Source organism: Gouania willdenowi, chromosome 22 (genome assembly GCF_900634775.1).
Source record: "Gouania willdenowi chromosome 22, fGouWil2.1, whole genome shotgun sequence".
In the NCBI taxonomy this organism is placed as follows: Eukaryota; Metazoa; Chordata; class Actinopteri; order Blenniiformes; family Gobiesocidae; genus Gouania; species Gouania willdenowi.
Window position 1 is genome coordinate 30,231,583 of NC_041065.1, and position 16,518 is coordinate 30,248,100.

Here is a 16,518-nt window from a genome sequence, read left to right on the forward strand (position 1 = left end):
TTAGAAATCAGTAACAAAAATCTTAAAACCAAAAAACACAATGTGCAAATAACACAATAGAATTATATAGAACAGAACAAGAATTACTCCATGAGCAAAAATGCAATGTAACGTTGTGGCTGCAAATACCTTCTCCTTTCATCTGGATAATTGTAAATTGTATACATTAATTTAACTGGATAATGGGTTACATTACAGGCAACAGCCTTGGTAACATTAAACTTATATTTTAAGCTATAACTTTTTCACCTCCCATGCATTCTTATACGTGTTTCTGTTTTATATATTCTCTTGTTTTCACGCTGCTCCCAACTTGTCTCTCTCTCTCAGCAGGCATAGTTACAGATTTTAATATTAATATTTGATTAAGAGAAAACATGCAGTGATTTAAAAGGGTGTGGTTTAAATATATTATACCTTTTTAAATTATTATTATTACTATTATTATTATTATTATTAATATTTGGTACCCCTCCAGAAGATGGCGCCCTAGGCGGCCGCCCGGGTTGCATAGCAGCAAGGCCGGCCCTGCATAAGCAGTTTTAAATGGTAAATTTGAGCATGAATGTCTTGAAATTCAGCTTGGGAACATAGATGTTCAGAATCAACACTAAAACCAACACATTTCCTGCTTTTATCCCAATTTGACGCCACCCGCTATAGTTCCAGCAATATTTTTGAGAATCAGGCCTAGTCTGTAAGCCAGACACGGTGTAACTAAACCAGGTGGATGGATTTGAGACTTAAGAGTGGAAGTGTGTGCATACATGACTGCAGATAGGCACCAAATCAATGTTTTTTCCTCCAGTTGAACAGAATGGAAAGAATAAACACAAAGCTGCAGCCACTGGCTGGATGAAAACAAGGATTTATGGCCACAAGCTGCCACAGACACAGAGCACAATTGAGAGGAAGAAAAATGGACGACTCTGCTCGGATCCGATTTAAACTTTGGAAAGGTCTCTGGCCTCATATTCTTCAGCTGACTTTAGCTGCTGCGTTAATTCTCCAAAGCCTCCGGAGACAGAGCTCACGGCTATGGTTGAACATTACAGTGGTGGTCATGTCACGTGTGTCCCATTACGCTGTTACCAATAAGCTCCTCAGACCTTTTAGATGAAATGTTTTCTGTATTAAAGTGATGGAGGATTCATTGATTCATCCTTTTCAGCTCATCTCTGATCTGATCTGATATCTGCTCCCCTTCAAGGTGCACTGAGTTTAAATTGAACAATATAGACATAAGAGCGTGAGTGACTCCATGTGTTGCCTTGGTACTGGAACACAGAGATTTATACTTAGAGTAAATATAAATTTGTAGCTGCTGCACTATTTTTCCCTAAAACTCACAGCCCTCAACACCAAAACACATTATATGGTTTCAATTAATCAGACAAACATTTTTTAGGAAGTGTATTTTGATCTCCTGACATGTTTCAAATGTCAACTCCCAGCTTTCTTCAGAGGTGTCTGCTGATCGCTTTGATCTGCCTTTGATTTCCGAGTAATAATTTCCGAGTAATAAGTTCTTTTTGTCTTCTTTTTTAATAATATGTTTAGGTTTCATTTATTCAGACAACTTCTTTTCAGGAAATTTTTGATCTCCTGACATATTTTGATTGTCAACTGACAGTCTTCTTCAGCGGTGTCTGCTAAGCTAATCACTTTGATGTTTTCTTGACTTCTGCGTCATAATTCTAGCAAGTTTATTTTGTCTTCCTTTTGAATAATATGTTAAGGTTTCATTTATTTGGACAACTTCTTTCAGGAAATTTACTTTGATCTCCTGACGTGTTTCAACTGTCCACTGCCAGTCCTCGTCAGCTTTGATGTTTCCTTTGAAGTTTCCTTGACTTCCACTTAGTAATTCCAGCAAGATTATTAATTTTTATTATGTGAAATTTGAAGAAATTTACAAGGAAACATCAAAGCGATCAGCAGACGCCTCTGACGAAGACTGGCAGTTGTCAGTCGAAACAGGTCAGGAGATCAAAGTAAACGTTGATGTGTCCTTGACTTCCTGAAAAAAATTTGTCTGAATAACTGAAAGCTTAACATATTATTCAAAAGGAACTTGCGGGAATTATTATGCGAAAGTCAAGGACACATCAAAGCAATCAGCAGATGCCTCTGAAGAAGACTGGCAGTTAACAGTTGAAACATGTCAGGAGATCAAAGTACATTTCCTGAAAAAATGTATGTGAATAAATAAGCCCATTTCATATTCAAAAAGAAGGCTAAAATAACTGGCTGGAATTATTACGCGAAAGTCAAGGACACATTAAAGCAATCAGCAGACGCCTCTGAAGAAGACTGGCAGTTGGCAGTTGAGACATGTCAGGAGATCAAAGTAAATTTCCTGAAAAACATACATCTGAATGAAATCTTAATATATTATTGAAAAATAAGACAAAAACAACTTGCTTGAATTACCAAGAATCATTCTCTATCTCACTGAGTAGCTTCACTAATTGACTAAGCCTGTGTGCAAGTCAGCAGCTGTTAGCATTTATAGGCAGATTTCAAACTGCTGTCAAAAAAAAAATTCAGTTATTAAGACAAAAAGTCCAAAAATACACATTTTGCATATAGACAGTATGGACATGTTGGTAATAAACAATTATGTTTTAAAATGACATTTTTACCTTTACTGATTGTTCGGACAAATGCAAAATTCAAAATGTAATTTTTTAGATAAAATTCTAATATTTTTCAAATTTCATGCCTCCAAAATTTTAGTCATTCTTTTATATGAACTTTGAAAATGTATTTAAGCCAGCCATACCTGGCCCCTATACAGTATATGTTCCATTCACTCGTTAAATGCTTCTATGTCTTTGATGTCTTGTCTACTAAACTAAAATACCCATGTGGTATTTACTTTTGTCTACATTTGCATTTTTATGGCAGGCAGATTTTTTTTTTATGTCCTGTATTTAAAATTAATTTCCGTTGTGCAGCTCATGCATGAACAGGGAAGGGGAATTTCCCTCGGTGCGCTGCATTGAATAACATGAGTCTGAAATGTAGAAACATTACACGCTGTGGAGCCGCATTATGGGCATCGGTATTACCACTATGCCTCATTTTATTTCCCAGCCACTTGAGACTAAAATAATTCAATCATCATTCCCAGCACGTGTGTGCACACAGCGAGGCAAAGTCCATCTGCAGAGTTAGAAATCCATGTTTACACCAGACAATGCTGCACATTTTGGACACGAATCATTTGATCGCAGCGTTCAGCAGACAAATGTTGAGTAGAACAACCTGAACACAGCTGCAAAGAAAAACGACACGATGTACCTCCACATCCACCAACATTTAGCTGGATCATTAGACCCCAAGGATCATTAGGCTTTGAGTTCATGCCAGGTGGAGACAAAGCTGAGTTGTTATGCGTCAGGAGTCCAAATCTCAATATGTCACGCAGCAAGTAAAACACCTGCTAAAGAACATGAGAACAATAGCAGGTGGAGGATTTATCCAAATTGTTGTCTCTGATCATTTATGGCAACAAGAAATCCATCCATCATCATATCTTCTGCATTATTTCACAGAGGGTTCATCAATGCTGGGCAAATGCTTAGCTAATGCTAGGTTAATGCTTAGCTAATGCTAAGTTAATGCTTTGGTAATGCAATTGCTAGGATAATGCTAATGCAAGTCAAATGTTAAGCTAATGCTAGGTTAATGCTTAGCTAATGCTAAGTTAATGCTTAGCTAATGCTAAGTTAATGCTTAGGTAATGCAATTGCTTAGCTAATGCTAGGTTAATGCATAGTTAATGCAATTGCTAGGATAATACTAATGCAAGTCAAATGTTAAGCTAATGCTAGGTTAATGCTTAGCTATTGCTAGCTTAATGCTTAGTTAAGACAATTGCTTGGCTAATGCTAACACTAAGTAAATGCTAGACTAATGCTAACACTAAGTAAATGCTAGGCTAATGCGAGTTGGTGTTATTGCTAGGTTAATGCTAGGCTAATGCTAGATTCAAGCTAGGTAATGCTAGGTAATGCTAGCTAATGCTAATATTAGGCTAACGCTAGGCAAATGCTCGCAAATGCTAGCAAATGCTAATGTTAATGCAAGGTTAAAGCTAATGTTCGCTAGTGTTAATGTTAGATTAATGCTAATGCTAGCTGTTAGGTATTTGCAAGTTTCTTTTTGTTATATTATATATTTATGACTTTAAGACATTGTTCTTTTTATTTATTGGTTATAAGGTAGTTTTTGTTGTGATTAAATTACCTCTTCTTTATTTTTGTTACTGTTTTCCAATTTGGGGATTTATTTTTCAGGCGCTTGAAAAGCCTACGGCTCCGCCTATAAATAGGCTGGGCCTGGAGTGCACTCTCTCTCTCATTCACTTGCAGACGCGGAGCTGGGCGGAGGTCTGTTCCTGCTCCTCCACCTGCGCTTCTCTTTTTGGGGGTTTAGGTATGTTTTGTTTGTTTCTGATGGGACCGGCTGTCCTGTTTTCGTTTTCAGTTGATTTTCAGGAGTAGATTGGGTTTTTTTCTTTCTTAGTTTGGATGTGGTACTGGCTTCTACGGCCCTGTATAGGGTTGGCCCAGTACCGCATCTTTTTCTTCTTTTTGGCCGGCCCACCAGGTAAACTTAATGCTAATGCTTATGCTAGCTAATGCTAGTTTGTGCTAATGCTAGGCTAATGCTAATGCAGTGTTCAATGACGTGACCTGCATCCTCACTTGCATTTTCTTCAAGAAATGCAAATATTTCTCCTTGCATTTATTTTCCATTAACAACAACAATAATATATAATTCATTTATATGAGGATATATGCGCTGCAGTTTGCACAGCGACAAGTACTAAATCATGTTTAGAAATTTCAGGAAAATCCATTAAATATAAGACACTAGCTATTTGTTTCTGTCTGTTTGGGCTCTGTGTGTAATTTCCCAAACTTCTAAACACAGACACTAATGAGCATCTAAGGAGAAGTGTGTGTGTGCTTTCAAGGCTGAGTGGTTGGTTTAACTGCACAGCGAGGTCAAAGGTCAATGCTAAAATCATGCTCCAGCTTCCGTGGGGGATTTGGAACCTCATTTTTCTTCAGCATGAGCATCACTTATTAATGGTGGCTGCAGCTAGAGAGGAGACTGTGTTTCCTGCCCTGGGATAGCACAACAACCTGGGATAGCCCAACAAAGACCAAGACCGGACCACCTCAGCCTTCAATCATTACAGACAAACACAAAAACACACATAAAAAGGTCTAACAGTCCATTTTTAAAAGACATTTATACCAGTGCTTCCAGAGCTGAGATGTGCAGCGAGTGACACTGTTTGCAATGTTGACCAGTAGAAGCACATTGTCATTTTAAGAGTCATTTAGCAAACGAATAAACCTATACAATAAAGATTAGAGCCTGACATTTTTAATTATTTTATTGAATTCATTGGTGTCATTTTATTTATTTTTGTTTAATGTACATTTTGAAAAATCTTTAATTTTATACAGATGCCTTTGTGGAAAATAAATGAAGTTCCAATAGGCACAGGACATGAAAGAGGGCAGATACCAGTGAAACTGAAAAAATGAATTCCCCATGCTGGACAATTTACCTCATGTTCTCCTATGTGCAATACAGTATGTAAATTCATCTCAGGTTATATTTATTTATTTATCTTTTTGCTGAGTGTACCTGTTCTTTCCTTGTTTTGCACCTTCACTAATAAAGTTTTGGCTAATTTGTTTTTGTTTAATTTTATTTCATTCAATCTGACTCTGAGACAAGCACAAGAATTCCATTGTAAATGTTCTTTTTAACGTGTACTTATGGCAATAAACTCTATTCTATTCAATTCTATTCAGTAGTGCAAGTGACATGAGATGTTTACTGAATTTATTACAAAAAAATAAGCGCGGGGGGTGAAACTAACTCGTAACTTTTACTTTGAGTACTATTTAATTGCGCTACTTTTTACTTGTACTTGATTCATTTATGCATGACTTACTGGTACTTGTACTTGAGTGCAACTTCAATCAACTAACAGTACTATATGTGAGTGCTCCTTCCACGCCTGAGCAACACGTGACCAGGAATGGCTGGCGAAGAGGATTTAATACGATGGCATTATGGGAAGGCTGCAGCGATAACCTTTGAGGAAGATAAAGAAAAAAGACGTAACTAATTCATTCCTTTTTTTTTTTCATTTTGTGTTTCACTAATCAGTGTTTACACTGTTCAGTATCTCTGGTTTTATGTGTTTGACTGTTGGATGTTGTCATAATTACACTTGTATAAATGAAAGAGGTTGCGTTGCACAAATTAGCTTCTTGGGTACAGTAAAGAGTTAATAGAGATTAACATGATGGGCCAAATTAACACTGAGCCATCTATCGTAAATCAAGCTTATCCCTAATTAAATACCTTTCTAGGTCTTTTTTACTCTTGCATTACTTCTGTACTATGTTGTGTAAATGCATTAGATTATAACCTAATATTCATTGTTAACTTTCTGCTGGAGAAAAAGAGTGCTAATGTTGCTGTCTTTCAATAAACTACTCTTCCAGTTCAAAAGGGAGCTTTTTGTTATTGTGCAGCAACCCTCAACTTAGCTTTTACCATTCACCAAAAAGAAGAAAAACCTTTTTTACCTCGAGGGTCTTGGAGCAGAAGTAGGCTTGTCTAGTCTGTGTTTGTTTTTTTCTTTCTTTCTTCTTCTTCTTTTAACAGCAGCCTTTAAAAAACATTTTTGAGAAAAACAAGTTCCCAAGCCAAAGAGAAGGAGTCACATTTAAACCTTAAAGTAATAAACCCTAATGAACCCTATTTGGAGGCTCTGTTAAACGATGGTGTATGATAGGTTTAGTCAGATAATGTTTATCATAAGTCAGACTTGGGCAAGTGGCAGTCCCTAAAGTAAAGACACAAAACGACACCAAAAACATCCAAAAATTACAAAAAAAAACGACACAAAAATGGCTCAAAGGAACAACACAAATACATTTACGACAAAAACACCTAAGATGACTACAAACCAGTGGTTCCCAACCCTTTTTGGGTCATGACCCCATTTTTATTTCACAAATGTCTGCTGACCCCAGGGACTTTTTTTCTTCTCTAAAATGACTTATTTTGATCATATTTGTTATACGGTGTTACAAATACACAGTAGCAAGGATTAGTGCACAAAGTCACAATGTGCGCCAGCTGAGATGTTTTTATACTGCATTTTATTTGAACTAGATTTATTAATGAGAAAGTGAAAGTGTAGAATACAGTTGTTTTGAGATTGTGCGTGGTGTTTTAATTGAAAATTAAATATTATTATTTAAGCTCTTTGAGTTTCCTGCCTCTTCCTGCACTGTATGTACATTTCTGTGATTTTATATATTGTTTTATAATTGTGCAAAATAGATAAATAAATAAAAAATACAAATAAATACATTTAAAATAAAAAAATATAATCTTAATCAGTATTTTTTAATTTATTTTATTATTGCTAGACATTTCAGGTGACCTTAAGGTTAAAACAAAATTCTGCTATAAATGTACACAAACATAACAGAAAAATAAACAAAATGAAAACAAAAATCCACTAAATGGATCACAACATACAATGCAACAAAAATACATAGAATTTAAAAAATAACTATGTACAAAACAATCAGCAGCCAGTGAAAATAAACTGCATTATGAGTGCCACTATATACATTTAAGTATTCATGTTTCTTTAAAAAGTTTTTATTTTAGTTGACTGCAGAAATACATTAAAATGGTAAAAATATGAACATTTAATTTAAAAACAATGTTGTAACAATGCCTAAAAGGTACAATATGGAACTTTGGGTGTGTCGGAGAAGTATATATATATATAAAGTATATTCTCATAACTTAATAAATAAACTTAACTCAGATGAAAATTGGATTCCTGGAACTGTTTGAAAATTAGAAAGAATAGCGACCCGATATCCATTTAGTATTAAAAACTCCTCAATTTCTTCTTCTTTTCAGATACTCTTTCATCTTCATTTCCCCTGAGTCAGCAGCAGCTTTCCTTTTGTGCAGTTCAGGTTTTTCAACACCCGATAAATATCTCCATGTTTGTTTGTTTTTTCCTAACTCATTTTACAACTTCATTTCAGCTCCTATTGTCTGTTTTGCGCCATTTTGTTTGTCTTCTCCAATACCAAACCATAGCAATCACGCTAACGTAAGCACGTAGCCAATTGTTGTATGACACGTCACAACATAGTGTTCATGGGAAATGTAGGATTAATACAACCAGCAGCGTTGCCAGATATGCATTACGTTTCAAAATCAAAACACACACAAAACCCCTCAAATTTCTTGAAGTAAAAACAGCCCAATCTGGCAACAATGACTCGTCGCATCGTTTCTCAAGCCTGTCGATTCAAACAGACGCAGTGGTATTTGTTTAGTTTTTCACCAGCTGCAATTAACAGGTTGGTGGGTGTTAACATAAAGCCCTGGATGGCAGGCACAAAGTAAATATCTAGATTCTGTTTGCCTGGCTGTTTTCTTACTGTGATGTATCGCCCTGAGGGAAACACTGCACGGCCTTTGTTGCAGCACAAACACAAGTTTTTTTCTCCCACATACAGTAACTATGCTCACACTATCTGAGATCTGCTGGGGACCAAAACTAAGTGATGACATTTGTGGAATCTGCCATCTGCTTCTCCAGAGGGGAGCCACTATAGATATGTTAACTAAATTTCAGTAATGGTGATAGCCTTGCCATTATCTCCATAGCAACCACAGCCTCATTAGCAGTGCAGCGCAGAGGTCAAGTCTGATGGGCAGCAGCGATCACTCAAACAAAGAAGGAAAGAAAGAAAAAAGAAAGGGAGCGGCAGAGGAAGAGACGGGAATCAGGGGGTAATGGTGAATTTAGAGGAAGTGCTTTACCTGTTTCCATCTGCACCTGATGTCAAGTTATTCCTGTCTTGTTACCACGGTAACTGTAAAATGACACCAACGCCTCCTGCTGTTGTCCTTCGCTATAGCTTTGTCTCATAATATCAACGTAAAAAGATTTTTCTGGGCACTATGATTTCCTTTCACAGTGTGTATACAGTGTGGATGCGTGTGTGCTGTCTTCCACCCTTTGTATGTAAAAAAAACAAAAACAAGACTATAGAGTGCTATACACAAAAATTCTTTTCCAAAAAAAATTAGAGCAAATCAGAAATCACGCATGATCAAATGAGATCTAACAAAAACAAAGAAGAAGAAACGTATTGAAGTTTGACGTCAAAATGAGTATTATTGGGATTTATCATGAGACAGTATGAAAAGATGGAGTACTTGAACACTTTAATGTGTCACTTTAGCAAAGCATGTCAAACTTTCTCTCTTCTGTCCACCATAACAACAACTTTTTGTCATAAAGCCATATCACTCCGCTAGCTGTTACCACGAGCAGCCTTAAAGGGAAAAATGAGCCATAAAATATTGTATAGTAGGGTATAGTTTTAACCTCAAAAGATGGACGCATTGAAAACAACGCAAACAAAAACTCTTAATTACCTTACATGGTAAAAAGAAAAACTGTATTTACCAAAATAAATGTCATTTTACCCACTTTTTTTTCCATTAGATGAAATGTTCTCATTTTAAACACTAAAAAACTAGACTATATCTTACCACAAAATAAAACAACAGGAAAATGCACACACAACATCACCAATGATGGTACTCGTGGAACTATATTTGACGGAAACATCCATCCTGAACCAAAAAAATCGACTTCTTTGGTCCTCTTTCAGCTCACGTCTTGATTGGCTACATTTTGTTCCAGGTCACAATTCACAGATGAGTCATGAGTCGTCAGCTTTCCCCACACACACACACACCAGGAGCTTTGAACACAATAACGTCCCAGACCTGTTTCATAACAGATTATCAAATTCACTCTGAAAAAATCTCAGACCACAGCATCATCTGATAGGATAATCTTATAAAACAGAAGATAATCTGGTGTTTGCCATCCTTTGGTCAGGAAAGGGGAAAAAAGTGGCAAAAACAGCCCAACTGCCTAACATGTCCCTTAACTTTTAACAGAATAGTACCTAGTTTATAACATGAACGCATGGATCGGTTCAAAAACAAAGATGACAGTTACTTTGCAATCTCAACCAAGTTTTATAAATCCACATGAAGAAATCTATGAAGAAATCCTCCTGGATATGCTAAAAGATTTATACCTTTTGCTCAGGTCAATTATTTGACTTTTCCTCTACATATTCATGTTTTTTTTTATACAAGACAAGTGAAGCCCTCAGCTTCCTCCTGTGTGTGTGTGTGTGTGTGTGTGTGTGTGTGTGTGTGTGTGTGTGTGTGTGTGTGTGTGTGTGTGTGTGTGTGTGTGTGCGTGTGTGTGTGTGTGTGTGGGAGAGAGAGACTCTGGGGAAAATGAAGCTTTTGTTTTTGATGACACGAGGCTCAGAGGAAAACGGTCCAGGCGTTCCTGAGCGCCGACAGCGTGGAGGTATAAACTAATAAACACCTGACAGACACGTTAGGTAAACAGCTTCTAACATGTGCCAGTTTCATTCATTCATCCGTGTGTTTGTTTTCCCCATGCAGGCACGGGTTAAACACACAACTCTGCTCTACAAAACAAACGCTCCCATTTCAGTCACACATGCTCTTTGCTTCAATGTGAAGCTTCTTCATGTGTTGTGTTGTGGAGTTTATTATTGACACAGTTGTGTATTTATTTACAGATATTTGCTGGATAGGATGATGGAGATTACTGTGAAAGCAGTGTTTGTTCACACCACTCTTTGATTCCCATCCATTAGCCTCCTCTTCTTTTCCCTTTGCCAAGCTTATGACGAGTAACGGAGGAAGAAAAATAAATCCAAATCAGGAATGATTACAGATAATCCACTATTTTTCTGTCTCTACCCAGAAAGCATAAGTCGTCACAAATGTTTTCCTGACTTCGTTCTCTGTTTATTCACTGATGTTTGCTCCATCCTTGGAGGCTCTATTCACTGCTTCTTCTTTGTTGTATTTCTGCTTTTGTTTTAGCTTTCCCTGCTTGACTCACACACTCTATTCTCTATTCTCCTTTTTTGACATCCAAGACAATATATACAGTATGATAATATGTACAGTATATAATAAACACCTGAGCTCTTTCTGTATGAAGATTGCATGTATCCTTGCTTGTGTGGTTTAAAGATAGAAAAGGTAACCACTAGAATGCAATAATAGACACATTTCAGAATAATCAGGGTTAAAAACATACACTATCTTTACACTTTTAGTAATAATTGCTGATTAACAAAAATAGATTAGATTAGATTATGTTTTATTAATTCCACAACGGGGAAAATTTCACTTTCAGCAGCAGAGGATAAAGATTAGAAGCGAGAATTAACAATAGTGCAATAGAGTAATGTTTAACAGGAAAAATGAATGAATAATATCACATGTGATAAGAATGAATATGTGATGGTTTTTTTTGTTTTCAACAAAACGTCGGATAATATTGCACATGATAAGAGCTGTTTTGTATGCGGAAATAATTGTTTAGTGATCCTTTTTATAATACTGTAAGTGTGTGCGTGTGCGTGTGCGTGTGTGTGTGTGTGTGTGTGTGTGTGTGTGTGTGTGTGTGTGTGTGTGTGTGTGTGTGTGTGATAGGGGGATGGAGTAGAGGAGAGGGGAAGAGAATGAACAGCAATGACTGTTATAATTATAATAGTTACAATGATGGTTTTGTGCTAATAATAGACAAATACGTGGGGGAAAGGAACAATATACAGTATTTATATGCAAATTAAATATTAGAATAAAACTGACAGAAGAGAGGAAAAAAAAAAAAGTAAATGCAGTTTCTAATATTTATATTTTACCCAGAAATACACATTTACACATTTGTTCCGACTTTAGCCATCTTTGGTTTCTTATCTTCAAAGCAAGCAATCTAAACCCTAAGTGTCACCCAAAGGTTCAATCAGTAATCAGTAAAGTAGCATATTTTATTGGTCTTGGCACAAATTGACCATAATTTACTAGCAGGGGTTCACAAGTGTTGTTCATCATTGCTTGTCAATCTTCTGAGTGTCTGAGTGTTTCCTCAGATGTTCAGCTGTGCTCGTTGGCTCATGTCTGCCTGCGTGTTTATTCTCATCTATTTCAGTTCTCCCCACGAAACACAGACATTTAGAAAAGGCAAGGCCAATGTATTTGTAGAGCGCATTTCATGCACAAGGCAACTCAATGTGCTTTACATGATCAAAAAGTGCAACAGAAAATATTCAACAGCTTAAAATCTATAAGAACAATAAAGTCGGCAACAAAAAAAAAAAAAAAAAAAAAACATTTAAAATCATCAACAAACATATTACATCAACAACAAGGTTAGATGTTTTTGCATTGGATAGAAATTCCAACCCACTGGAAAAAATAAAGTGAAATGATAACGATGATATTATGCTGATCTATGAGTAATTCATGTGTGAAACTCATGGCCCGGGGGCCAAATCCAGCCCTTTGAAGCATCCAATTTGGCCCGCAGGAGAAAGTAAAAAATCTATAGAAAACATGAATCATTGTGTAAATGAAACTCAATACGCCTGGTGCTTATATCAAATATTTGTAGTCATTTTTAGTGTTAAACTGTTGAAAAAACTCAAAACTCTTACAAAAATCCTTCAATTTACCTCAAATTGTTACATTATATTTCACTTAATTAAATAGAAATTGGTCACAAAATCTAGGAAATTTAAAGTAAAGACCCTGTTGGGAGTGATATCTGCCGCTTATTGTTTGGATATTGTCAGTTTCTTACGTATTTTGTATTTTATGTATACGTAGAAGTACAAACTAAAGCATAAAATCTGTGGCCCACTTGAGATCAAACTGCTAAATGATTGGCCAATAAAAGGTCAATAAATCAAATGTGCATCTTTTAATCTTTGCGTGTGAAGAATAATGTAGCAAAAATACATTAAAAGGAGCAAAAATATGGCAAAAAATGTGTTGAAAATAGGTTGAAAAAATGTTTGGTGTAGTTGCAGAAAAAAGTTAAAAATAAGCAACAATGGGCTCAAATTGTTCAAAAATATTGTTAGTTTCTTTAAGCAACTGGGCGACCCATTGTTCTATGAATCTGTGAAAAACACATTTATTTATTTATCTGAATAATATCCACTGTTATCTAGGAAGTTTATTATGATTTGCTCCATAGTATATAGTCATCTTATATATGTAAATCAGAAATAAAATGGAATTAAAGTGACCAGAAATGGTGGAAGATGTGATAAAATGGGATTTTAAAAACTTCAAAAAATTAAAAAATGAAAATTAGAGTGGGCAAAAATGGACAGAAAATGTGGTTTAAAAAAAGGTTCAAAGTGTCAATATTGGAACAATTAGTTTAAACTGGCAAATAATGGTTATGACAAATCATGAATGTGGTTAAATTGGCAAAAAATAAGCATGAAATATGGTGAAAAGAGGTTAAAAGTGACAATAATGGGTTAAGATAGTGACGTTAGGTGGAAAAAGTGATGGAAAGAGTTTATAAGTGATGAAAATGTTTGATTGATGAAATATGCAGAAAAGCATTGAAATTTAATGGAGAAGTGGCAGAAATGGGAGTAATGTAGCATAAATACATAAAAAAGGAGCAAAAATATGTCAAAAAAAAATTAGGAAAATAGGTTAAAATATGACAAGTTTGGTATAGTTGCAGAAGAATTTTCTCAAAATGTTTAAAAAATATATTAGTTTCTTAGAGGCATTTGGCGACCCCCTCCTAGTGTCTTACGACCCCAAGGTTGAGAACCCCTGATGTATAGGACATAATTAATAATTTTTTATTTTCTTTAATTAAAATATTCAATGGATGGAACATTTCTAACAATTATCAAAAATAATTAACATTTGAGGTTTTGATTAACAGTGTTCTTGCCTTCTCATCCGTCCTAGTGCAATCTATTGATAAATGTATTGATACTGGCCAAGAGTCGTCCTTTAATCATTGATTATCTGCTGTGAAGATGACCTTTACATTGGCTCCGTGCTCTGCATTGAGCTGCTGACAAAGGAGGTGATGGAATTATTCCTCCCCTCAAAAATAATTGAATTTGGCCTCAACAGGAACCTGTGGCTGCCTCCTCAAGGTTAGGGTTGTGTTGATATTGCTTCTCTGCAGTGGCTCTGACTACATCCATTCAATGAATTATTCATATTCACACACACAGCTAAAGAGGCTGGAGCTGGGAGAGATCAACTCTGCCAACCCTGATCAAGCTACAGTAAATAAAGTGTTATTTAGAAAAAGCGGTGCTGCTTGTTGAGGATTCACTTATATTCACTGGCTTTTCTTTTTTTTTTTTCCTTTTTACTAAATACGCAATAAATTCCCCTTCTGACAGATTTGCACCTAAAGTAGTGAAGTTTGTCGACATTTAAAGATCACAGTCGTGACCTTTGTAGACGTTTCCATCTCACACAGCGAGGATGAAAGTGTGTTCATGTAACAAGCTCTCCCGTCATGTAACAAGATGACTTTTGCAGCATTTAAAGCACAAGTATCAAACTCAAGGCCTGGGGGCCAAATCTGACCGCTTTAGAGCATCCAATCCGGCCCACAGCAGAAAGCAACAAAAGTCAAAGAAATCTTGAATTATTGTGTAAATTAACAACTAATTTAATTCAGTTATAGATATCTCAACTAGATTACGCATTTCCAATCTGAAATTGTTAAAAGAACTCTTAATTCTTCCAAAATCCAGCAATTTTCTTCACATTATATTCACAAATGAAATCTAAATGTTAAATCTAAATCTAAATATTAAATCTAATCTAAATGTTAAATCTAAATCTAAATGTTAAATCTAATCTCAATCTTAATTTAATATTTAACATTTACATTTGGATTTAATATTTAACCTTTAGATTTAACATTTAGATTTAACATTGACATTACAGTTAATTTCACAAATTTTGCTGTAAATCTGGTCAAGAGATCAATGTTAAATCTAAATTTTAATTTAATATTTAACATTTACTGTACATTTAGACTCAACATTTCAATTTGGATTTAACATTTAGGTTTAACATTTAGATTATATTTTTATGAGAAAAGAAAATATCACAATTTTTACAAATATTGCTGTAAATCTAGTCACAAGTAAGCAAAAAGTTGCTGTTTATTTTAACATGCGCAACTTTACAACGGGTGCCCCATAACGCCATTTAAACTCAAGTTCTGGGGGCCAAAGTCAACCTTTTAGAGCATTCAGTTTGGTCCACAGCAGAAAGGAAAAAAGTCAGAGAAACCATGAATTATTGTGTAAATTACAGTTGGTAATTCAGTTGTAGATATCTCAGATATGTCCAAAATAATATACAAATTCAATGAAACTACACAATATTATCACAAACTCCCCATGCTTATATCACAATAGCAGTCATTTTTTTAATTTAAATTGTTAAAAGAACTCTAAATTCTTCCAAAATCCTGCAATTTTCTTCACATTATTCCACAAAATGTCCCCAAATTAAATTAAAATGTTAAATCTACTGTAAATGTTGAATCTAAATATTAAATATAAATGTTAAGTGTAAATGTTTATTGGATATTAAATATTTAGATGTAACATTTACATTTAGATTTAATAATTAACATTTAGCTGTAACATTGACAATACATTTTTATGAAAAAAGCAAACTTTGCAAATTGTGCTGTAAATCTGGTCAAAAGATTTATTTATTTATTTCTTTATTTAAGAAATAAATAAATAAATCTTTGCAAATTTTGCTGTAAATCTGGTCAAAAGATCAATGTTAAATCTAAATTTTAATGATATATTCAAATGTTGTATCTAAATGTTAAACCTAAATCTAATTGTTAACTCTAAATGTTAAATCTAAATGCTAAATGTTAAATCTAAATGTTAAATGTTAAATCTCAATTTTGAATCTAAATCCAAATGTTATATCTAAATCTAAATGTGAAATCTAAATCTAATTGTTCAATCTAAATGATAAAAATCTAAATCCAAATGTTAAATCTAAATCTAAATGTTAAATTTAAATGTTAATTTGATATTTAAGATTTAGATTTAGACTGTTATAAAGATGTATTAATTTATTTATTAGATTACTAATTTTCCTGCATAAAATCTGTGGCCCACTTAAAATAAACTGCTCTGTATTTGCCCCCTGAACTAAAATGAGTATGACTCCCCTGCTACAAAGGCTGTAAAAAAGAATTAAGGTAATCCAAAATATGATAGAAACACAATTTTGTACAATCATGCATCTATCTAATCATATTATTTCAGTCTGATTATAAAACTACAAACAAGTCCTTCATGTCGAGTCTTCAAAATGTTAAAACCAGAACAAGTTTTTTAAGGATGGTGAAGATTAGGTTTCAGGAGACCACAGACTTGTTTTAAATTCAAAGTAAAAGCTGCAGCAGACGAAGAAAATTCCCCCTGAATCTGAGCTTATGCTCAATGTCAGTCGCTACCTCTCAGGAATTTTCTC